Raw genomic sequence first — 25,802 nt, forward strand, 5'->3', positions numbered from 1 at the left:
GGCTACGGCCGCCCCCCGGAGAGCGCGGCCGCCGCGGAGGGCGCGGGGCGGGACCGGGAGCGGCGGCTGCGGCGAGGGGGCGCCCTGGAGGGACTGCCCCGGGGGGGAGATGTCCCGCCGGGCAGCGGGGAGGGCTCCACGGGGCTGGCAGGCGACGTCTGTGCTCAGAACGGCCCCTGCCCGAGCGCCTTCCCTCCCGCGGGGAGAGGGGCGGCGGAGTCGATGCCTACACGGGGTAGCGACCCTCAGAGAGATCGGGTGAACTCACTGAACCTCGGGTCTCGGAAAGGATTGGGGAAAGAGGGGCGCTTCTGCTTCGCCTGTAGGTCTGGTGGTATGTTTTTTCTTACGAAATGAGTGAGCGGGGGTGAGAAACCCGTCTCTGTGTTTCAGTCCCGTCTTTGAAAGTACGGCGCAGATTGACACAGAAAAAGTATATCCTGTTCTAATTGACTTTTTCAGAAAAGAAAGATGATCTAATGCCATAAGGTGGACTAAGAGGGAAACCCAAAGAGTTGCAAGTTTGACTGGGAAGGAGAGTGGAGGGGATTATGGGATGAACAAGGGAAAGAACATCTGGAGAGGGAAAAACCGGAAAGTTACTCATAAAAACAGGGAGGGACCGAGAATAAGGTTGCTAGTACACAGGTGGCAGTAGGAAAGTGACATGATTACATTTATTGTCAGAGAAACCAAACAACATTTCATGCAAACCAGGTGCTAAGGCTTTATGAGTTGATATTGAGAAATGCTGCTCGAGAAATTCTTGTGGGAATCTGTATGGTTTGTGCAAAAATTAAAATGAAGGATTTTTAGGAAGGGCTGCACCTGCAGAAGGGCAGAAGGGGAAAATATGTGTGAGATTGTAAGGTAGGGGTACTCTGTGGGCCTAAAAGACAATGGCCTTTGAATACCCACCTCATGTCTGGGAGAGCCACTGGAAAGAGAAATCTGGGGGGACCAGTTCAGGACTCTACATTTGCAAACATCATCTGACTGGGCCTATCCCCCTCTTCTTGACTGCCTCAGTATGATCTGACAGCTTTTTTTTCCTGTAGCCACTAACTTGTGTTTGATGGCAGCCATATTACTTGTGCAGCTCCAATGGTTGCACAGCCCACACGATTATCTCATGCCAGACTCTTATAAAAACTATTAAAAAGCCATAGAAAACTTAAATGCCAAAGACAGAAGCAGATGTGGAAAAAGGCTAAGGTTCAGCAAGATAAGGCACATGAAGCAAAGTAAAAGGAACTGAAATTTTAGGGAAGTATAATAAACTCATTACAGAAAAAGGAAGATGGAAAGAGAGAGACTGAAATATAAAACAACTTTTAAAACAAAATAGAAAAAGAAAAGTTTTAAAGGTCATCAACTAGCAGAGATGCAGGAAAGAAATTAGAAACAGGGATTTTATGCATTCCATATAACCAAAGATAGGTGTGAGTTAGAAATAGGGTATTTAATTAGAAACCTTGAAAGCATTGACATTCCACCTCCAGGTATCTTGTCTTTCCTCTGTTCCCTGAACTTTTTAGATTCATAGTAGTTAGTAGAGTAGGGATGCTCTGAGTTTCTAGGTCCACTTTGCAAAAAGTTGATCCTTTTGTTTTCATTCTTTCTGTAGCCCTGGGTGTCAATAATGATCATGAAAGAAACTTGTTGAAAGAAACCCTCAACTGAAAACACAATAACAAACAAACTAAAGAATCCCTCTATTTGCTCAGGGGCAGTCTGTCAATGCATGTTCTCCACAGAATCAGTGGAGTACTTTGTATATTTAGAACAGTTGGTTCTTATCTTTCCCCTTAAAATAAGTATGCAGCAAGGCTGCTTCTCCAGGTGCTATTTAACTTTGTGCATTATGCACTTCAGCAATGAATTGGTCTAACATTTAATTTATTTTCACTGAGGTAAATGCATTTTTCTTATGGTGCTATTAGTTAAAACTACCACCGTGAACTCTCCATGTCTCCATTAGGAACCGTTCTATTAATTATAAGTGCAGGCTATACTTTAGATATACAGAGTTCAAGCTTCTCAAAACCCTTGTGGGAAACATATACACTTGCTTGTGCTTTAAGTAACCAGTTTACTGTTGCATTATTTTATTCTGCTAAATAAGAATGTTGTTTTCAAGCTTTTGAAAATTTTCTGTGGGTAGCGTTGAATATTAAAATATTCTCTTCTGAGTGAATTCAAACAACTCGCCTTGATTTATAAAAGGTTCCAGTTCAACAAAACACTCAAGTATACTGTTGACTTCAAACTTTGATAAAATTTCCCCTAATTGTTATAAATTTTTTAATTCACTATTGTTTTAATTATCATCTTTTTAGTCTTTCCATATCATTACTGGTAGACTTACCTGCTTATTATACCAAGCTAAACAAATGGCTATGTCCCATCTTTAGAAGAACATTATGGTATCTCTTGATACTTCTGGAAGTCACAGTAGATCGAAAGGTGAGACTTGTTTGAACATCCATTTTAAAAACAGAACCCACAGAGCTTCTGTCTCAAGTATTAATGTCTTTATTTATATATGCCTCATATATCTGCATAAAAACATCAAATAATTTTGCTCATCATTCAAAACATGATAGCTGGTATGTGTGTACCATATGCACACAAAACTGAGCTGCATCATTTACTTTCAGTACAATTGGAGGTTAATTGAAGTACATTCTTCACAAATGGAAAACATTAATATGTTGAATAAAGTTTTCACCAAAATATTCCAATGTCAATTTCTAATTCTCCTTATAACCAGCAGGCTGGATAGCTACTGTATCTCTGGTCCAATCACGATTTAGGTATGAAAGTAAACCACTTGTATTTATGAACTTGAGAGGTGTTCACCAGGAGTAGCCTGTGAAGCAAAAATGCTTTAAGGTTACTGGAAGAAGATGTTCCTTATCCAGATAACAGTGTTATATTATATTACTTTCGTTGTATATTATATTTTTTTGTTGTTGTTCCAAAAATGGGGATAATTGAAAAACTGTGTATATTTGGGCAGCAAGAAATAAGATAGGTCAATATGATAGACTACCTCATTTTATTAACCCACAGTTTATACAATTGAATGCAAGAGAATGCAGCTACTCCAAATTATTCACACAGAAGAACAAAAGTGCACATATGGATGGAAGGATTAATTAATGTGCTTTTTAGTGTGATACTGTTATTCTGGAATATTAAGATAAACTAACCATAGTTGTAGTCACGAGAAGTTATTATTATCATTTTGGTATGCCCAGGCACAAACACACTATGGTTCAGTATGTTTAATCATTCTGTAAAAAGGCAGCTGACAAATTTGAAGGGTTTCTGAAAAGAACTACAAGAATGTTAGTTTGGAATACTTTTTTTAATACAACCTTAAAATTCACCTTGTAAAAAACTGAAGGGTCTTTAAACACCTGCATGAAGTAAAAGCAATTTTGAAGTCAAGATAAAAAATTTAAAGTTTAAAATAAGTAGAGGTAGTAAATTAGCAGGATTGGAACCTGATAAAAGATGAATTCAGAATAGAAGAGAAATAATCCTACTTTGAAGCAATTAAATGATTGCAATATCTAAAGAGGGACCAGAACTGATCACTTTCAAAGTCTTTAGATCTAGGTCTGTTGTATGTTCTGGGTTTGGTCCAAAAGCCACTGGGTAAAATCTGATGATTCTTGAGATTTAGTTCAAGTCAATGATGGCTCCAAAGTTCAAACATGGGCATCTATAAACCCAAAATGTTTTACAATGATATATTCAGCTACGAAGTAAGAGTTATTAATTTTCTTACAAGCACTAGATTGCCTTCCAAACTGACAGTTGAAAACCACATGCATCATAATGGTAGGGAATAAAGACCTCATGCATGTAGTCCTTACCACACTTGTATTGCCAGTTCGAACATTCCATCATTTTAAGAGGGTGTTGTGATGGGATATGACATCACTGTAGTTTTAGATACTGGTTTTACTGAGACATGTTTGATTATGTTAATTAGTCTGGCTTTCCAGTACACAGGATTCCCCAGGATGTAATTCATTCAAGTGTGAAACCCCAGAGGCTTTGACCTATTACTAAACACAAAACTACAAATGGAATAAATGTTTTTGGCTAAACACAGTCCTAAAATAGAAAGGCCAATTTTAAAATATGAGAGTAATTTCACTGAAAAGAAAAATGTAGTTGTTCAATACACCTCAACAAGCAAGAAAAGGCTTAGAAATGTACTTCAGTCTCTGAAAGCAAAGTGGAGTCTGTATGAAATAATTTGCCGGACAGTTTTCTCTGTAAAAAATATAGGTGCTCACCACAAGGCTGAAACATAACATTCTGAAAATGTATTATCTCAAAAGCAAGTCTTTGGATAACTAAAATAAATAAACTTTTTCGTTTGGTTTGCTGAACTGTTGGCCGTTGCATTTAATTTTGGGATGCATGCAAAGGAATTATTTCTAATTCATGGTTAATTAAATTTTCTGTCTTCCAACAAACAGCGAAGTACCAGATTGCATGTATTTTTCTTCAGATATTTTTTCTTCTCAAACACATTCTATTTTAAGCATTGATTCTCATAAGTCAGATGGAGTTCCTGAGTTCCAGTGTCAGCTGTTTTATCTATCATGATCTTTAGATCTGTGCTAATCTACATGAGACACCAGTCTCTGGGGAGGTAGGTTATAGTAGTAATAGAAATTAAAATTCAGATAAATGGTCTATGTTTTACTCTTAGTGTAAGATCTCATTCAATGTTAAGAAGAGTAATACGTAAATGTTATTTCAGAGTAATAATATATCACATGAGAACCCCCACAGTCTTGTAAATAACAGGTATATACATAAAAATACCACCAAGTTGTCTAATATCTAATTATGAAATTATTGTTAAATATTAACCATTATGGTTACAAAAAGTGTCTGTATGTACACACTTTATAGGAAGACAACTAAGCAAGGCTATAAATACAGTATGAATTTGTACTCCAAAAGTAGTCATCACTGAAAAGAAGTTCTGAGGTATACCTGATCTGTTCACTGTGGTGTCTTGACTGCCTTGGAGCAAGATCTGATCTTTTCTCTATGTGCTTATAATTTCTGTTAGGAAATAAGAGTCTATGGGAACTTCGTATTTTCTCTATGTTTTACAAAAAAAGATCAGAGCAAACAGCAGTCTATAAAGAGGGTAGAAATGCCCATGAACCATTGTGTGCACAGTTCAATCAAAAGCAGAAAAGTTTGCAAATTAATTTCATACTTTATTATTAGCTCCATTTATTAATCAAGGGTTCAATCCATTTAACTCTGGTTAGCTCAAAGCAAGTGAGCTGTTCTGCTGGAGTCAGCATCCCTGTGAGTGTTTTGCTGGCTCAAGCCTCAATGGAGACCATTCCTGCTAGTTAGTGAGTGCTCATTTTTTTAAAAATTTAATTACTCCATGTAATCATATCAGAACAATTCTTAAATATCCAGCCTGCCATTTTCCCGGTGTGAAACTTTCAGTTTCTTCTGTTTGCTTGAGTAATTTTTTTTTTAATTCTCCCATGGGATGATTTTGCATGCAAAAAAATAACAGAGAAGCATATTGTACCCGTGCAAATTAACTCCCATGGATTTTGATGCTAGAAATATTATTGCTTGCATGTGTAAAACATAGTATGAGTTAAGACCATTTTTTAATATAGCTGAAAATCTGTGGGTCTTGTGATGAGCAGAATTGTTATGAGGACACCTCAATGCTTTATATTTTAGGCTGTGGGCTTTTTTATGCTTAAAGAAGTTGTTTAGATATGATATTTTTGAAATCTTTTGGGGCTGGACTACCTTTGTTTCTACTGGAGTATTTTACATTAAAATGTAAGAAAACCACCAAAACCCCAACTAAACTACTTTCTAAGAACACTTCTCAGTGGCCGCGAACAGATGCAGCAAAGTCATGGTGACAGCAGGTGGATGTAAAAAGAAGGGAATTAAAGCTGGAGACCCAGATTTTCTTTTCCTTCCATACTTTGCAGCATTTTTCTTTTTCATCTTGAGAGTATACAAATTTTGCAGCATGTCCTGGAAGCTAAGAAATACAAGTATGAATTTAGGGAGAGAGTAAATACTAAAGGCGTAGAACAGTGGAAAATCTCCCACTGATTGTTCTCTCTGTATTGCTGTGGTTTGTGCTCAGATCCATTTCTACTGACTATACACAATACATGTATCACAAGGATAAAGAAAGGAGATAAATCTAATAAGGGTATTATGAGCTGTATAAATGTTCAATAACCCTTTGAATTACTGTATGACTTAAATAGGTTGTAGGGGATCCTTTATAATCTGGAAAGTGATTCCAAAATGCAAGACCTGGGCTAGCTTAGTTTGGTAGCTGTCTGTTTCTTTATAAACACTGTTACTCAAAACTGATTCTCAGAGTTGTGACTGAAAACCAAACCATTTTTGCCCACTTGTTCCTCAGTAACTTTTCTTTAACACATTTTTACATCTATTGACCTGTTTCAGCTAATTAATTTACAGCAAAATTTATTATTTTTGTGATAATCAATTACATTACATTGGTTTTATAGGCATTACTTTTTATATGGAATGAGTGCTTGATAACATATTTTGACTAGTTTATAAGGGCTTGGATGACTGGATCATATGCATTGAGGTGTAATAATGACTACTAGCAGGAAAAAGGCAGAGATGGTTATTGGACTATAGATGTATTGTGATTTTTTGCCTAACAGTAGCTTGACAGTGGAAGACGATGGTTTCAATAATTGGCCACTGGGGTTTTTTTTTTGAAGGTGTGCTACTCTCCACTCACTGTCCATGTTCTATTTGTGTGTGGCAAATTGCTTTTTATTGGGGAAGGGGTGTAGAAAAGCTTTGAGAGGTGTAGGTCTAAACAGTTACTCCCGCTTTGTTGATTCAATGAATGCAACTATTTGGCCATCCTTTAAATAAGATTTTTTCTTATCCCTGGAGGTATTTAAAAGTTGTGTACATGTGACGCTTGGGGATGTGGTTTAGTGGTGTTCAGTACTGGCCTAAGGACAGATTCTTAAGGGTGATGATGCTATGACTCTGAATGATGCTACGAAATACTTAGAGTTTCAACTTGGTTGAGCATGTAATTTATAATAACTTATAAAAAATGGGGTATTTAAGTTAAATTTGGTGCCCAAGTGATCACTTGCATGTACTTATTGAATTCAAAATCCTCTTATCTACTGACAAGAAACCGTATAGCTGGATATGATTCTAAGTCAACAGCTGTCTTCATAGAGCTGTGAAGATGGTTGTCCTGACCTGATCTGTGAATCTGATATCTGCACAATTCTCCCTTCAAGTATCCATATCCAATAATTCATTTCTGGCTTCATCAGATATACACTTCATTGTAATCCTTTAAGAGGAAGGGCAGAGGAAAACTATTGGACTAGTGTGTTTAGCACATTACTGTTGAGTCTTGCAGAGAACAGCTTACATTTTCGGAAGGTGGATTTTTTTTTTAAAGACAGAATATGTTAGTGTCACAGTGAAGAAATTATTTCAGCAATAGCTCTCTATCAGATATTGACTGCAAAGTAGCTCTTACTAAATATGTGTTGTTTCACCCCTTAAGACGTGACTTCATACATATTCTTTCTGTAGGTAGGAGTTTTAGCTGTTATAGGTTAGGCTGCTAACAAAAAAGCCTATTAAGGATATTTTTTAGTTTTTTATTTGTCTAAAAAAAATCACAGACTTAAAGGTTAACTGCTGATTTCTATAACTTGTACATGCTAGAATATAAAGTGTTAGAGAAACTGTTTTTCCTCTCCAGATGATCTTTCCTCAAAGCTACTAATTGAATTTGCAGTGTATTCTTCATTGTTACAAAATAGATGTTAATCTATGTTTAGTAAATTTTGTTTTAAAATCTCTGTTAACAGTCAGTATTTCCTACATATGCTGATCATGCATGTGATGCATCTCACCTTTAAAGCATCTATAACAAACTGAATCTCATTGAACTGACTTTCAGCATTATTTAAGTGAATAATAAAAGTCTGAAACAGCAAGCCTGCTTTCATTTTGCCTTATCTTTGCCAGCTTTCTGGTCCAGTATAGCAATCACTTTGCTCCTGGATGATCCAATTACAGAAATTCTGAACTCTGTGCTCCTAGATGCTTCAACAGCAGGAGGTTAGAGTAACAGCCAGACACTTAAATGTGGCTGGAGTGACTACCTGCTCCGGATATTGTCAAGTTGTAGGTGGGGGACAGATGTGACAGACAGCTTGTACCACTTAGCTGTAGATATTGTTTTGTTTCTTTTCTGTTTCATTAACTGTTACAGGGCCTGAATCAGATGTGTATTTGTGATTTGAGTGCACATGCATAAATACACAACAACATACACTTAAATATGACACAGCAATAAGTTCTGTCGGAAATATGGTTCAAAAGAAATATTAAACCCTCATCTTGAATTAATGATTGAAAAAGTTTATACCTTAACTATATCTTAATTTCACCTTAATTTCAAATATTTATTTTTTATTATCTCTGTTATCATTGAGTGGAGACCCTTAGAATTTTTAAGTCCCTTTTTGACTTAACTACACATAAATTGAAAGACTCTTCAGAAGTATAAAGTGATAATAAATCATAAAAATGTTCTATTTTAGTGATGTATGTGTTTCACATATTAAATGTAACATCCTTGGCTGCATTTTTAGTTCAATAAAACATGAATTTTACTTCAGTTGTAGCTATAAAGCTGATATGGAACTTAAGGATTTATTTCATTTATTAACAAATAACCCATATGAACTAAGAAAAGAGCAGGCACTGCGTGCAAAATTTATAGAAGTGCACTTCTTTCTTCACTTGTAGTAAACTCATTAAACAATATACAGTCTCAGCAGAACTGAGATTTTTATTTCAAGACTTTTATTTCAAGACTATTTTCCTAATGTGAAGAAAGACAGTGCCCTCATACAGGTTTTATATTAGTAGATAAAACTATTTTGGGGACTTAATGTAAGCATTTGAAGATAGCTGCTGGGCAATGGAAGAGATACTATACTCAGAAACTCCCATTCACTTAGGTCATGCATGTGTTTGTGTACTCAGAAAATATCTCCTTTGCTCTTAAGTAGGTGCTTGCAAAGCACAGGCACATGAAGGACCCTGTGGTCATGCCCCATGGAGAAGAAAATGTGTCCTGCTCTATAAGCAATTAGGTGTTTGCTCTTTCAGAGTGGTATTTCAGAGGATATTTTTGCATGGCACAGTTACAACAGTGAGACTCCACAGGCCACATTTTACTGTCACTTTAATGATTTAGCTAATGAATTGGAAGCTAACAGTTTCTAAAAGTTTCTAATTTTTATAAACTTGTGGATGACAATATCCTTGAGGATGCTTTGAGACATGAAGATAAGGGGGTCAAAGGAAATGGAAATCTGTAGCTTTACATGCTCATGTTGCAGTATTTGTAGTTTCAAAAAGCCTAGTTACTTCAGAGGGAAAAAACTTTGTACATCTACAAAACAGAAGAAGTGAAGGGGAGTTCTGTGTGTGTTGGTGCAATGGCAAGTTCCCATGCATTTCATAGTTTTGGCCTTATTGAATACTGGCAATCACAGAATTGTAGAATATTCTGTGTTGGAAGGGGCCCATCAGGATCATCGAGTCCAACTCCTGTCCCTGCACAGGACACACCAAGAGTCACACCATTGTGTGACATCTCTTGTGCCTGAGAGCACTGACCAAACACTTCTTGAACTCTGTCAGGCTTGGCGCTGTGACCACTTCCCTGGGGAGCCTGTTCCAGTGGTCATGAGAGTGAAGAGACCAGTGCCTGCCCTTTTGTTTCCCCTGCTAAAGACCACAATGAGATGTCCCCTCAGTCTCCTCCTCTCCTCCTCTGAAAAGACCAAGTGACCTCAGCTGCTTCTCATATGGCTTCTTCTCAAGACTCTTCACCACCCTTGCTGCCCTTCTTTGGATGCTCTCTAATAGTTTAATATCTTTCTTATAATTGTGGCGGCCAAAACTGCCCCCAGCACTCGAGGTGAGGCTGCCCCAGTGCAGAGCAGAGTAGGACAATCCCCTCCCTTGCCTGGCTGGTGATGCTGTGCCTGATGCATCCCAGGACACACTTGGCCCTCCTGGCTGCCAGGGCACTGCTGACTCAGGTTCAACTTTCTGTCAGCCAAGACCCCCAGGTCCCTTTCCGTGGCACTGCTTTCCAGCATCTCATTCCCCAGTCCATCTGTACATCCAGGGCTGCCCCATCCCAGGTGCACAATCCAGCACTTGCTCGTGTTAAACTTCATATGGTTGGTGTTTCCCAGCTTCCTAATTTGTTGAGATCTCTCTGCAGGGTTTCTCTGCCTTCAAAGGAGTTGACAACTCCTCCCAATTTAGTATCATCAGCAAACTTCCTTAGTGTTCTTTTGAGTTCTGCATCCAAGTCATAATGAAGAATGGGTTTTGCTGAATTAAGAAGCTTCTTTCATTGGCAGATGTCTTGGTTCTGCTTATATGTTAACTGAAATCTCACCTGGAGTATCAAGTTTCTTCATTCAGAATGATGTTTCTTGTGTATTTTTGCACCTTTGTTTTTCCCGAGGAGACACAGCACTTGAAGCAAGTCCATTTCAGTCATAGATGTAGACAAGAAAATTCAGATTCAACTGAAAACATAAAACTGTGGTGAAAGTGGCATGTACTATCAGTTTGTATTTAATACTGATCCAGAGATACTGGAACAATTAATGAGATCAATTTATCATCACTGTTTCAATTGTATATAAATGGTATTTTTTCATTCTTAATACTCAGTAAGGGTGCTTCTTTTTGAAATTGTCATCAAACTGTGTTTAGGGTTTTTTTTAAAGAAATGGTCTTGTATGTCAGCTAAGGAGATGAGAGACATAGATGAAAAATATGCCAGTTGTATTGACTATGGGGTTTTGAAACAGATGAGGCCCTGGTGGATCAAATTCAAATTCATTCACATTTCCTGATAGGGAGATGTGGTCTATATGCAGAAATGATGTTTGAGAGTGATTCATCCTTTCAATCTGGAGACATAAATGGGCAGAACTCAAATAGTCTCTGGCTGATGAGTAATCCTATAGTGGATTTTTGTGACCTCTTCCTTGGAATAAAAGAAGTTGGATGAAAAGCTGCAGTACAAATGTAAATAGCCTTGCATTACAAATGCAGTGTGTCAGTTCAGCAATTAGGATATCTAGCAATATGAAGCCCATTACCAAGGGAGCAGGAGTGCAGTAATTGCAAAAAGCAAATTAGGCTGCTGTGCATTTTATGGGCCTCAGTAGGGCTAGGACGCAGCCTTCAGGAGTACAGAGAGAAACGGATGCTGTCAACAGTTCTGTTCTTGTCTCTGTGGTATTGCTTCATACCACTTTTAGGAAAATAGGGCTGTGTTTTTAATTCTCTCGCAAAATGAAGAGTCTCCAAATGTTTGGAGATTGTAATGTTGTCTAATCTTGAGAATGTGTATAGTTATTTTCAAAATCTGTTCTATAGTGTTGCTCTTTCTTTTTCCTTTACAAACTCTAAAATGGGAGTAAAAATTATTCTTATCTGCTTCTTGGCATAGCTGAATGTTGATGTGAGATCTATCCAGCTTGTTGAGTACCACAACAATGATGGATACAAAGAAGAAATCCCATGTGTGAGACATTACTAATATATAGGATTTTAAAGCAGACCTTATCTGCTGGAAATGTTATTAATTTTTTCATGAATATCGAGATAGTTCTGCTAGAGGAAGGTCCAAAATATTTTTGCTGTATAAAACCTCTTCACAAAAATATCTCATTCATCCAAAGCTTTTAAGACATCCTTGTCATCAGATAAGGCAACAAAACAAAACACATTTAGGAAAAAGATGACTGCTACCCCCACTTAGTTTGAATGGGATTCAGCAGCAATAGAAACAGACAAATTTTGACATAGTTCAGAAGCTCTGCTTGCACTGAAAAAACAAAGCTATGTCCTGCATTCATAAAAAAGTGGTAATAAAAAAACCTGTATAAAGCAAATCCAAGCTAATTCATATTGATTCTTAAAAGTATCTCAATTCTCTACTTCCTGAGGCAATAGTAATTGTTTACTTGTCTTACAGTCTGTTTCAGTATCTCACAAAGATTAGCAGTGACTGGAGTAAACCCTGATGTCAGTGAAAAATAAGATAAAACATTGTATTTCAAATATCTGAGCCGTGTTTCTCAAGAATCCAGACTTCAACTATGGTGTTCATTTTTCTATTAAAAGGAGACAGACTATTTTTGTTACAATGATGTAGTCCGTGCAGAGTGAGGACGGCTTTAGAAATGTATTCAGACTTATCTTGGCAGTTAAGATTTACTGTTATGTTTCATCTAAATGATTGTATTTAAAACTGGGATTAAGGAGTGTGCTTTGAAAAACCTTCAAATCAATATAACCAGCATGATCCTTCTTTCACAGTTCTCTTTCTTAAAGGTAGTATATTATGGACTATTATTTCAGAAAAATGTTTTCTCATTATTATGCATGCCTTGTTAGCTGTGGGAAACTGCTTTAAATAAGTGAAGGCCATTAGGTGAAAAAATTGGAAAATGGAAAAATTATTGAGTTACCAGACTTAATAACTAAGCTACTTTATGCATATTGGCAGTAGTGAGATGCAATACCCTTTATTGTAAGGTTGCACATATAAAAAAATTTCTGAAGTTAAATACAGTGCAGGCATCTTGCAAAGCCAGTGGGCAGGAAACAAATTTCCCTGGGCAACCATGAGACATTTGGAGCCTGGCATTACAGTGAACCAGAATTTCTTTCCAGCTACAAGAAAGGAAAAATTCAGTTCTTTGAAACATTTTCTCTGAAAATGAGATATATGCAAGGAGCTTATCTCAACAGACATTAGAATGCAGTAAGGAAGATGGTTAAGTGTACTTCAGTTTTCCTTTTTCAGCATAGCATTCAGAAAAGTTTTTAAGATACAACTATTTTGTGTAAATGTGTCACAAACTGTAAATGTCTTTTTAAAATCTATTGTTTATTGACTGAAGACAAATGGGAGGAATTTCAGAATGCTTTAAATGTCTTATAAAATACTAGGATACTGAGAGCAGCCTCCCCAGGGATGTGATCATCATCTGTCCTCATAAGTGAAGATTTTCAAGATGTAATTGGACATTGCTAAATAATTTCATCTAGGCTCCCTTTCCCAGAGAAGGCTGGAGCAGATGATCTGTCAAGGTCCCTTCCAACCTGGGCTGTTCTTATTCCTATGGAATAGGTATGTTTTAGGAGATTTGTGTTGGACTGGGTCTCATTCTGACCATTTTCAGGTGTAGATGCTTGTCTGAGACTTCTGAAGTATTTGTGTTTACTGCTGGGGCTAAAGGAATTTTTCCTTGTCTTAAGATAACAATTTTGAAATATGACTTTTTTGTTTTTCACTGACAACTTGTCAAAGTCAACAGTAATTTATGACCAGTAGCGATTGATATGCCTTATCTGAGATCATTTGCTTTCCAAGTAGTGAAACAAACAACAAACTGTCCATTGTGAGTTGGAGCTATTTGATTATGGAAAAGCTTGTACTGTAACCCTTAACTGATTAGCTCTAAGACATGGCCATTCTGCCAAGATGATGTTGTCTAGACCTTGCCAGGTCGTAAAAATAACTGAGATTTTAAAAAACTTTTATTGATTTGAAGTGCATACAGACAAAGCCTGAAAGTGGCGTCCAAAAAAGCCTGTGAAATTTAGGAAAACACTCAAGCATGGACTCAGTTTAGCCTTCAGTGCCAGGTTATTTTCCAGATATTTTTGTATCTTTTACTTTATGAAAATTAATTTATGCTGTGTTTTTCTTTCACCAAACTCTGAAGGACACTAAAGAGACGTGAAACAGTTGTCCCTGCATTTGCTAATGTGAACTGACCAGGAAAATATCTTGCTTTTTCTATGGTTTTTCTGTGGTTTTTCTCATCTAAGGTGTTTTTCTCCAGTGGAAAACAGAAATTGAATATGTAATGACTTCTTTTCAGCTTCCTGTTTTAGGGGTGAGTGCGTGTGTGTGTGTGTGTGTGTGTGTATATATACACCTATATATATATTTCTGTTAAACATGAAGATACTACCACCTAATCTGTTGAAGAAACATAAATATTTGTATATGTTTCTAATTAAATGTTCAGAGAGAAGAGATATGAATGGGCTTTGCATAAATATAGGCCAGGTCCCTTCTTAGCTCTACCTAGCATCCACTTAAACAATAGAAAAAAGTCTAACGGAAAAGCTGAAGAGTAACTGAAAGATGCTGAATGTGCTTTATTTAATCTGGGAAAACTCCTGTTTAACAGACTAAAGTTATTTTCTTTGTTGATGTTCTCTCACTGCTGAGATTTGTCAAAGTAACCAAAAATCTACCAGATTCACAAAACTTTCTTACCCAAGGAGGAAAAAATGCTGCAATTTTTCATGGCTTATAAGAATTTATGACAAGAGTTCCCAGTTACATTGGGCTTTCAGGGGAGGGATAGAGGGAGGGAAATGCAAGCAACCCTAAATGTCCTTACTTTTTTTTCTTCATGGATACTATAAATGAGTTTTAATGTATTATTTCACCAAGGCGTTGTAGAGTCTTCTTCACAGCCTGTAAAAATTCATGTGTACTGACCCCCTGTGTGCTCAGGAGCTTGTGCATATTGGAGATTGTGTTTCTCTGTTGTTATTGCTAATTCTAACAGATCTGACATATGGTGTTGCACTTGAGATTACTGACACTGTGTTGCCTAACTGCCAATTTCCAAGTAGTATGTAAAAGGGAAAGCTGTTAATGTGCTATGAATTTGTAAAATCCTTTTAAAAGGATAGAGTGTTAAGTGACTTCTCCCATGTGTTTAGCAGGATGCCTGGTCAAGGGTGTTGGTTGAGCAGCATCTAAGCTGTCTGAGTAGAAACAGAAGCTTTGTAGCACTACTACATCTGGATGAAGTCATAGCTTATCACTGACAAAAAAATGGTGTCAGACTTCCAAAGTGACCATGACTGGCAGATCTTCACCCGCTGCAGGTGGTACTGCAGCTCCCAGTTCTGAAACTGTAACAGTGATAAAGCAAATTCTCACCTGGGTGGCTGAAATCTCTACCTTCCTGTTTCCACAGTAGGAGAGATTCACTGCAGCCTTAGCAAACACAATTAATTCCCAGGGCTGTGAAGCCTATTGAAAATAAGTTAGTGGTCTACAGCATTATTGGATCCAATTCTAACAGTTAAGTGTGCAGTGAAATATTGGGGTGATTTGTAGCACCATCCTTTGATTTCCTGTGTTTATGCTTCCCATAAGAAAAAATTTCTTTGCACTTTTTAATATAATACACAAAGGTTGGTTTTAATTTGGCTGAACAGGCCAAATAGAAGCTGGCTGACCACTATTTCAAGAATTAATACTCTCATGTTGGTCAGAGACTCGTAGAAAGCACCTTAAAGATCATCTGGTTCCAACAGACTTGCCCGTGGGCAGGGACACTTTCCACTAAACCAGGTTGCTCAAATTCCCATCCAACATGACCTTGAACACTTTCAGAAGTGGGGCATCCACAGCTTCTTAGGGATACCTGTTCCAGTGCCTCACTACCCTAGTGAAGAATTCCTTACAAGCTTAGAGTGGCTTGAATGGGTCCTCTACCAAACAAAAGCTGAATAAGTGTACCTTGGGGGTCGTGGTGGGGATGAAGGACACTTATTAGGTGGAAGGGGGTTGAGAGGATCTTTTGGTAGTGTGGAGGGGTTTGTTTGTTTGCATTGTTTTGTTTATTTTTTTGCTGTTGGTTGTTTCTTTTTCCTCAGGAAAATATAAGTAATTTCATGAAGATTGTTTTCTTTCTAAAATTGGTATAATTGATTTTATGTGATTATGATTTCTTTGCTCATCTTTTGAGGTATGTGCTTTAAGCAGTTAAAATCAGGGTAATTTTGTAGAGATAAATATATATAATTTAAAAATTATGGGATCATCATGAATCTAGAAACAGTAAAAACCTGTTTCCCAGTGATTTATTTCAATAGAGAAAAAAATCAGAAATCTAGGAATCTGGGGAATTATTTGATCATATTAAAGACTTGTCATTGAACCTTAGAATCCCAGGAAGGTCCTCTGCAAGTTGTCAGGTCCATCTTCCCTGCTCAAGCAGTGTCATGTAGAGTAGGACCATATTCAGCTGGCTTTTGAGTATATCCAAGGATGCACCCTTTCTCAGGTCAATGTAGCAAACAATGCCTTTTAGGTACTCCTTGACAGAACTGGTGCTGAAAGGCACACAGCTCTACGTGGAGATGACATCTGTGAGTTGCACAGAAAAATATTTTATTAAGGGTTCTAGTTGCCCAGTAATAACTTTGGTTAGACCTGAGAGAAGTCAGGATTTTTTGTGTTTCCAATGCTATTTCCTTAACATAGATCTGATTTACAGTGTATTTTAGAAGAATTGCCTGTGAGAGCACACCCTTTATAGCATATCTGAGCAATGAAACAGAAGAGGGAAAGCTGGGTCTCCAAGATGTAAACTGTAAAACATGTAAAAAATTTATCTTTCAATACACAAAAAAAAATTAGTTTGATGTGCAAGATATTATTTAAAATTTTTTAAAAATCATTATTTGGTGTTTTCATGTACTGAATCTTAATGTAATCCACTTGTACATGATAAAATGGTTGCTGAAAAGATCAGACTTCTCTTAAAGTCTATTCTGCCCCCTTCTCCAGTGAATACTGAAAAATACATGTTGAAAACAGACATATCTAAAAATAATAAAAAAAACCCTGAACATCAAACAGTACTAAGGACCAAAATATTTACTTAGAAGACTGTCCAAAGAGGAGAACTGTCTCCAAGAGATAATTAAAAATACTTTTTTTTCTGAAATTAACAAGTGAATGCTTTCTCTAAATTCATGAAGTTTTCCATTGTAATGAGCAGATTTCCAAACAGACATATTTAACAAAAAAGTTACTTGCTAACCTTTAAACTTTATTCTATCCCTGCAGCCCTTTTTTGTTTTAAATTTCTTTTTTCTTTTAAAGAATCCTGCTGGAAAACTGGTTTTATATATACAATAACTAAGATACACATGCAGATATTTTCTTTAGATTTATGTTTTTTTAATGTACACTGCGTATTTTGGTGTATATGTATTTTAAACTGTCTTGCACCTTCAGTAAAGTAATAGACTTGCATAGTGTGGTATGAATCTTACACACATGATACTAAGATTTTTCTTATGATTCCTCATTCTGGTTGAAATTCATTTGTGGTACAGATGGCTTTTTTGACTTTTGTAACTTTGCAGCTAGGAGAATGCCATTGGAGGGAAAGTTTAAACAAAAAATGAGAGGTAGGTAGTGATTCCTTTTAGACACAGGAGGTCTGAAATAAAGCCACAATCATTTTTGAGCTTACTCTGCAAGTGTTATTCAGTATCTCAATGGCACTGCACTTTATATTGGTCTGGGAACTATTCAATTAGGAAAAGTGGATGTGAATTATCTGTCTTCAAATACTTGCTTATATTATTCTATTAACAGTGAAACAAATACAAAAAAGCAGCATGGCAGAATACCTGTGAAAACTTCTGTCTGAGGAACATTTGAGGAGGAAGAATGACTTGACTACTTTTTCAGTAATCAGGTTCTCTGTGCGGCAGTAAGGTGACATCTGCCAGGCTCTGCAGGTTCTAGGTATAATTTACTCTGTGGGTTGACTTAGTGATCACAACATTGAGTATCACTCTAGGAGCATATCAGCCCCCTTGTGAGTACCCATGTATTGAACTCGGAGGTAGATTGCTTTCTTGGGGTTGATATAACCAGGGAGTTGTAGGAAATATAAATGTGCTTGATCCATTTAGTTTGCAAGGATTAGTGAATCCTTAAAGTAGTGTCAAATATGCCACTGCTTCTTTAGGTTTTGGACTGTGATTGGTTATATTATCACCTAAATATCACCAGATGGGAGGAGGAGGGAGTTGGACTTGATGATGTTTATGGGTCCCTCCCAACTTGAGATATTCTATAAATTTATGAACTGAAGATGTACTGTTCCTGATCAGGCAATGAGAAGTCTTGTATGTGGTCTACTTTTGAACTGTAAGATTAAAATTTTCATTATATTTGTTCTTAACAAGAGAGGTGCTTTGGTACATTAAAATTGAGAGAGGATTCAATAGATTTAAGATAGAAATTGAAATATCCAACAGTTTCTTGAAGATAAATGTATTTCAGAAACTTGTACTCTTGGGTTTCAAAAGTAAGCTATAGATATTTGTCTTTGACCAGTTAGTTTTGTAAAATCTTTTTAATAAAATGTTCCAGTATCACAGAGTATGCTTTTGCACCTCTATCTATCATCTATGCTAATTTTACAATAATCAGGCTTAGCTTGTGGTTCAATTGACATGCAAGACATATGAGAAATAAGAGAATAATGAAAGTCTCTATTCCCAAATTTAGCGGAGTTCTGAAAGAGAGTCCATCTGATGTAATAGCTATTTGGCTTTTTCTTTCCCCAGACATAAATGGGATAGCTTCTTTAGTGTTTGTAATACTTAAGAAAATATTAAATCCTTGAGTATTCCTATATTGCTTTATTTTATGCTTTGTTCTTGCCTATTTTTCTTTAGTCTCTTTAGTGTGCTGGCATTTTCCTTAAAACCTTCTGTCTACCCTACAGCACTTCTAGCAGCAGATCTGTTTTCATAAATCACTTTGAGAGAAGCCAACACTCATAAAGAAAATATATGTTGATTTTTGCACAGTCCTGACATCTAACGGAAAGTTAAAATAAAGGCCACAATAAAATTCCACTGCAGTTCATATAGTGCTTGGTTTGTGTTCTGTGGGTATGCAGTTTTTCCTTTAGATTAGAATATCATTCTGATTTTAATGAGGTTTTTGTTTGTGAAATAAGATGGTAATGAAATGAAACACAACTAGGTTCCAGTCCTGAAATCCGTTCTTGCTTTTTCATAAAGGCAAAGCTTTCACTGATGTCAATGACAGTTTTGCCTGAATCAGAATTGCAGGATTGGGCTGATAGTGTCTGACTTAATGAATTTCAAAGAGGAAATTTCATTTCATGACCAGACAGATCATTTTGGAGTGTCTTTCACAGCCAGTGAAAATGCATCTTGTGACTATGTTTTTGTTTTCTTTTTGTTTTCATGCTTCTTTAAAGCTTTTTTTCCCTGAGAGATTCTAGTCTAACAAACAAGCAGAGTGTTTTACTAGCAAGGATAGTAATGGGATTAATGGTAGAGCATTTTAGAATCTTACTGAAAGATGCATGGATTTTTTTTTTTTTTTTTTTAGTTTGTTCTCTTTGGTAGTAGGACTGAAAAAGTTTTTGCTGCAACATTCTTTTTTTTTTTTTTTTTTCTGTAGAAGTTTGCTTTGCTGCTTGGTAACTGCAAGACTTATTTAATTAAAAAAGTCTAACTCCCACACACATTTGAGTCATCTTAAGATTTGTTAACAATCACAGATATTTATCAAGGAGAAGGTTCAGAAGAAAGAAGAGGGAGTTTGAGTCCACAGTAAACAAAGGAACAAGTGTGTATGGGAGAGGATGTTGATGTTGGGTTTTTTCTTCCCCATTTGCTTTGACTACAGAAGTTGCTACCTGTTCAGCCTCATAAGCACTCACTTGCAACTGACAGCATTTTTGGGAGTAATAAACGAAACCAGTTCTAACCCAAAACTAGGCCTGTGGGGGTTGATAAAGGGAAAGTACTTATTTTTAGTAGATCTGCTATGTAGAACTGATGATACTACATGTGGTTTAGGGGTATGTTTGTTTGGGTTTTTTAAGCCACAGACAGTCTTTGTATACAAAGCTCTCTACCAAGCTTTGCAAGTGACCTTAAACTGAGGTTGCCTATTGCTGAAGTGAGGTAACTCAGCCACAGGCTGTTTCATAGGTGATACTGACTACTAGTATGTAATCTATGTCTGATTTTAGGCTTGGACTGTAATGACCAGCACTCCCTCTTGGCCACACAAATTTATCTGAGCAGCACACTGGAAAACAGGTTTTGATTCTTTATTTAAACAGATGTAAATACTAATGTGCCACCCACCCCGCCCCCACCCCCCCTTCCCCCCCCCCCCCCACTGGCTTAATATGTGAATATTTTAAATGATGCTGGATCAGAACTATGGCATCTTGCTTGCTGGACCTGGCCTTTGTAAATAGTAATTATTAGAAAACATGCATTAATAGTAATTTCTCAGAAGTATGCTGTGAGGTGTTTAAATTGCTCTGTTTTACAAACCATGTAAAGGGAGAGGTTTATAGCAGCAAACATACTGAACTGTATTTTCTCTTCATGTCAGACTTATTTACTCACTTTTTCCCTGCTATTTGAACCTTGTGAGGAAAAGGCAGGGCACTAAGAAGCTGAAACTACAATTTCAAAAAGGCTGAAAAATAGGTGATATAGGAGAGGTGGATCAGGATTATGGAAAATATGCTTCAAGAGGGTCTGACATGTATTAAAGAAAATAGTCTTAAGTATATGCAAGTTTTAACTATGGGATGGACCTTTTTTTTCCCTATGGGAGTCAGTGCAGTAATGTAGCTTCTTCTGCCTTTTTGCCATGAAGGGGAACTATCTTTGATATGCTGTCATAATTTTAGCAATGCTTTTCTCTGTTGTAGCTGCAGTATTGGAAGAGGAACATGAGACGTTCTTCTCCTCACCATAGCCTACTCTAAGGCTAAGTGGTAGTGACGTGTCCCTTTGGTCTGGAAAGGGGAGCAGGGAGAGAATAGTACCTTCACCATCTGCATCAGATCAAACTTTGGGAAGATTTACTCCTCTTTATAGACTCATTGTCTTGAATACTGACCTAACTATTTAAAAATCAAAAAAGATATCCCAGACCAAAAATAAATTTAAGGAAAAAGGGATAACAGCAACCCATAGAGCTACAAGAGCTGTCAGGCCGCCTGCATCAAGATGAAGGATGTAATCTGAGCACTAATATTGAGGATTATATGTGGTCAGGGACCACGTACTTCAGGTAAGAGTAGTCAAGTGGGAGGGCATGCAATTTAAACCACTTAATTTCATATTTTAGATGACAGAGCCAGCAAAAGATGTCCAGAACCTGTTGAGGCTGCACAGGTCATTAGGACTGCACCGAGGAATACCAGCCACTTCAGTCAGAAAGCCAGCTTCACTGGTGTCTCACCTTAAATGCCTCTATGCTATCCCATGCAGCATGGGGAATAAACAGGAGAAATGAGATGTTGGCATCATGGAAACACTGTGAAATGGCTCTTGTGACTGGAGTGTTGAAATGAAAGGATACAGGCTCTTTAGGAAGAACAGGCAGAGGAGGGCCCAAGAGATCTGGATAATACTCCAGGACTATATCCTGCAGGCTCAAGAAAAATGCATCCCTACAAAGAGTAAATCAATGGAGAACACCAGGAGGCCTGCATGGATGAACAAGGAGATCCTGCACAAATTTAAACACAAACAGGTAGCTTAGAGGTTAGAACCAGTGAAAGGTAGCCTGGGAGGAATACAGAGGAGTTGTCCAAACAGCCAGGGATCTTGTTAGCAAAGCTAAAGTACTGACTGAAGTAAATCTGGCCAAGGGTATCCAAGGTACCAAAAAAAGCTTCTTTAAGTATACCAACAATAAAAGAAATACTTGGTAAAATATAAATTCTCTTAGGAAGGAAAAAGAAGTCCTGGTTACCCAGGACATGGAGAAGGCCAAGGCAGTGAATTACTTTTTTTGCCTTGGTCTCCACCAGCAAGGGTTCAGGCCACAGCACCCAAGCTGTAGAAGGTGAAAGCAGGTATTGGGAGAATGAAGCACCACTCACTGTAGAAGACCTAGTCTGAGACCACCTAAGGAACACATCCATGGGACCTGATGAGATACACCCATAGGTCCTGAGAGTACTGGCTGCGGAAGTAGCTTACCCATTATCCATCGTATTTGAGAAGTCATGATAGTCCAGAAACTGACTGGAAAAGGGAAAACATAAATCTCATTTTTAGAAAGAGAAATAGGGAAGACCTAGGGAAATATACATCTCACCTCAGTATCTGGCAAAATCATGAAGTGGATCCTCCTAGAAACTATGCTAAGGCACATGAGAAATAAGGAAGTGATTGGTGAGAGCCAGCATGACTTCTCTAAGGGCAAGTCATGCCTGACAAATTTGGTGGCCTATCATGGAATGATAGCAGTGGTGGATAAGGGAAGGGCAACAGATGTCATCTATCTGGACTTGTGCAAAGCATTTGACACTGTCCCACACTCTGTCCTTGTGTCTAAACTGGGGAGACATGGATTTGATGGACAGACCACTCAATGGATAAGGAATTGGCTGAAGGGTTGTACTCAGACTTGCAGTCAACAACTCAATGTCCAAGTGAAGAACAGTGACAAATGGCATTCCACAGAGATACTGCGTGAGTTGACACAGGCAGGCAGCCAGAATGAGCACAAACCACAGCTGAAATGCCAAAAGTAAATTTATTTCTTTACCTCACTAACCAGAGGATCCTGAAGCAACACCCAGGCAGAGACACACAAGCAGCAACAGAGGCACTGTCAGTGTCAGTCCATCCAGCACACAGCGGGGCTGCTGTCTGCACCCTTTTATCAAGGGTCTACCCACACGTGGTTTACCACCATGCTGTGATCTCCCTGTGCTTTTTATGAACTCTGAGCTTTGACCTCTCTCCCAAGACAGGGAGCTCAAGCATGTCTGTGAGAGTGCCTCCAAGTCTCTGTAAGCACCTATGTTATCTCTAGACAGAGATTCTACTTCTCAAAACACACGGAGGATAACAAACAGTAGGCATAATATATGGTTTATGTATGGGGTTTCCCACGCTCTTATTCTTAAGGCCTCAACATTCCCAGCTGTAAGGTCACTTGAGTGAATTTACCATCCTCCTCTCCACTCCAGTTTTAACCCTTTCCTCACAACAGACAGGTGCTTTTTTACATCTTTGTTGATGACATGGACAGTGCGACTGAGCGCACCCTCAGCACATTTGCTGACAACACTGAGCTGTGTGGTGCCATCCGCATGTTGGAGGAAAGGGATGGCACCCAGAGGGACCTAGACAGGCTTGAGGGGTGGGTCTGTGTGGACCTCATGAAGTTCAACAAGGCCAAGTGCAAGATCCTGCATCTGGGTCAGGACAATCCCAAGCACAAGTACAGGCCGGGCAGAGAATGGATCAAGACTAGCCCTGGGGAGAAAGACACCTGGAGGTGTTTTTTTGATAAAAAATCCAATATGACTAGACAATGTGCACTTGCAGCCCAGAAGGCTAACCACAAGCTGTGGCATGCTCAAGGAAGGTGATTCTCCCCCTCTGTTCTTTTGGGCATCTGAATTTACTCATTTATCAAAAAACCATAAATAATGTTATTGTAACTACGGCTACCTGTGCATACCAAGAGAAAGATGCAAAACCCACTTTTTTCTTGCAGGCACATTAAACATAGGAGGCTGGTATTAAGTGAACTAGCATTCTAGGCTTCCAGTGTCACTGGAATTTATGTTGGTTTAGCTGGAGGAAATAGTCCAATAAACTCACTTTTTCAGAGACTATTAATATTTTCTTGGTTTAATTCAGGAATAAGGCTCTGATGTAGTATATTTTTGAGGGAATCCTTGTACCGGTTACAAGATTATGGCTCAAGTCCCCTTTATACAAGGAGTGGCTGGGGAAGAGGAGAGGGAAGAGAGCTGGCAATGGACTTTAAAAAGAATTCAGAGTGATGGAAAATATACCTGTAAACTGTAATGTGATTCGAGAACACCCAGAGTTTTCAGAAATCCCTGAGTTCAATACACTCTGTGTTCAGACTGGTGAACTTAAAAATGATGCAAATTCTGCTCCTTGTTTGAAAACTGAACCCCTTCTGTGGTGGCAGCAGTGAAATATGTCATTAGTGGTTTTGCTTTGCAACCCTTATTTCTAGGAAGCTGAAATCTTTTGTACTTCTGCTGTTAAACTATTCCAGGCTCTTGAGAATCATTAAGTACACAGTGACAAATAACTTACCAAATTCAAGTATATTAAGAACTTAATATATGAGTTCTTGAGTTGTTAAGGCTTTATTCAGCTGTCTGTTTAGAATATGTTTTCATTACTCTGTAAGGGGTCTATGGAAATCCTTTTTTATTGAATATGATACTCAGTGTTCCTCAGCAAATATTCACCTTATTCTGAGCGTTTTACACTGGAGAAATTTTTCATTTGCAAGTTAATTTGCACACACATAGGTGGTCTTTGATACCCTAATTTGTCAGTGTTGTAGGTATTTCTACTGCTATTATACTGGTATACTACTAAATACTGTTGTTTCTAGGTATGAACATTTGCTTTTGGTAAGAGAGGCTACAAAATCAACAACTGGATAATGAAAAACAATATTCCAACTAAGGATTTTAATATCTACCTTGGCTGCAGGAGTTCACACACAAAAAAGTAGACAGTGTTAATGTTTGGATCAAAACCTTGTTTATATAATTTGGTACGGGTATAGACAGAGAGAAGATTTAGATGATCCTACAAGCCTGTTACTGTTTTGGCATACTAATATGTTATGTTGGTATCCAACAGAGTTAGAGCAGCAAGTGGACCTACAAGTGATGCAACGTGGAACATTCTTGGACTTTATTTGAAATACTGATTTTTAGAATCTTCCAAATTGTTGTTTCTACAAATAAACCTCCAGGCTGTTATAAATGATATGAGTGTCTTTGGATTTGTGAAGAGCTAAGTTGCCATGTCATAGGGAATACATTTCTGCAGTTTGTTCTTATATTGATGACAATCCTGGTTTCAAACAAAAGTACTAGAAATAGTTGGAATGAGTACAACGACAAGGAGAAAATCTCTCTTTTCTTCTCCCCCTTTTATGTTGCTAGAGGAAAGGCAACTTCATTGTCACTGTCTTTTTATGGCCTTAGGTTGTCTTGCTAAAATATAAATACTTTAAAAGAAGCTTTGAAATAGGAGAAGGTGTATGTACTGATTTTCTTAAACTGCTCCTCCTGCCAGACTTCACATAGAATCTATTCTATTTGTGCTTTTATATAAATTTGAACTTAGTTTACTGACTACTTCTCTATGTCATCTTTTCCCAAGATAATCCCGGTTAAATGTAGTTCTGCCAGATAGTGATTTGCCAAGACAAATTTGCAAAAATGAATCCAGACATTACAAAACAAATGTATCAGTATTGCTGAATGAAATAGAAATATTTCAACTTTCAGAGTAATTTGAATACATGCTTTGGGAAGAAGTTAATTTTTTGTTAAATAAAGGAGGACAGGTTATTGTGACCAAGTAGTTTGGATACTGGTGGGATTGGTGCTTATGCAGAAGGGACCATGCAGGAGTATATGCAGTCACACACTTTTGTTTTTAGACAAAAACCCCCACAACAACTGAATATATGAGATCAATATCTTAGTGAAAATTAGATGTCTGTTTATACCACTAACTCAATATGGAATTCTGCCAGCCCTGCAACGAAATGCTTGTTGCCAAGACACCAGTAATTAACTTCCACTTAGAATAAAATGCCTTTTACTTTCAAAATTTTTTTTATAAAATATCACTTAAGCACTTTTTGCTTTTTAAAAATCATGTTAAGCTTAAATAGAGATTTTACTTGTGATTTCATGGCTTTGTGAGGTGATAATGTGTGCTGTCCCCATGGGATCTAGATC

General features: G+C 37.6%; 1 long non-coding RNA gene across 1 annotated transcript; it reads left to right on the plus strand.

Moving 5' to 3' along the window:
- The first annotated feature begins 4,655 nt into the window (after positions 1–4,655).
- Positions 4,656–23,293, plus strand: LOC121658283. Its single transcript, XR_006013922.1, has 3 exons — positions 4,656–4,666; positions 22,203–22,205; positions 23,148–23,293. It is a non-coding gene; the product is annotated as an uncharacterized LOC121658283 (long non-coding RNA).
- Positions 23,294–25,802: the final 2,509 nt, after the last annotated feature.

The sequence above is a fragment of the Corvus kubaryi genome, unplaced genomic scaffold (assembly GCF_017639235.1).
Source record: "Corvus kubaryi isolate FWS band 111438036 unplaced genomic scaffold, C.kubaryi_AGA036_p1.0 split3-131, whole genome shotgun sequence".
NCBI lineage: Eukaryota > Metazoa > Chordata > Aves > Passeriformes > Corvidae > Corvus > Corvus kubaryi.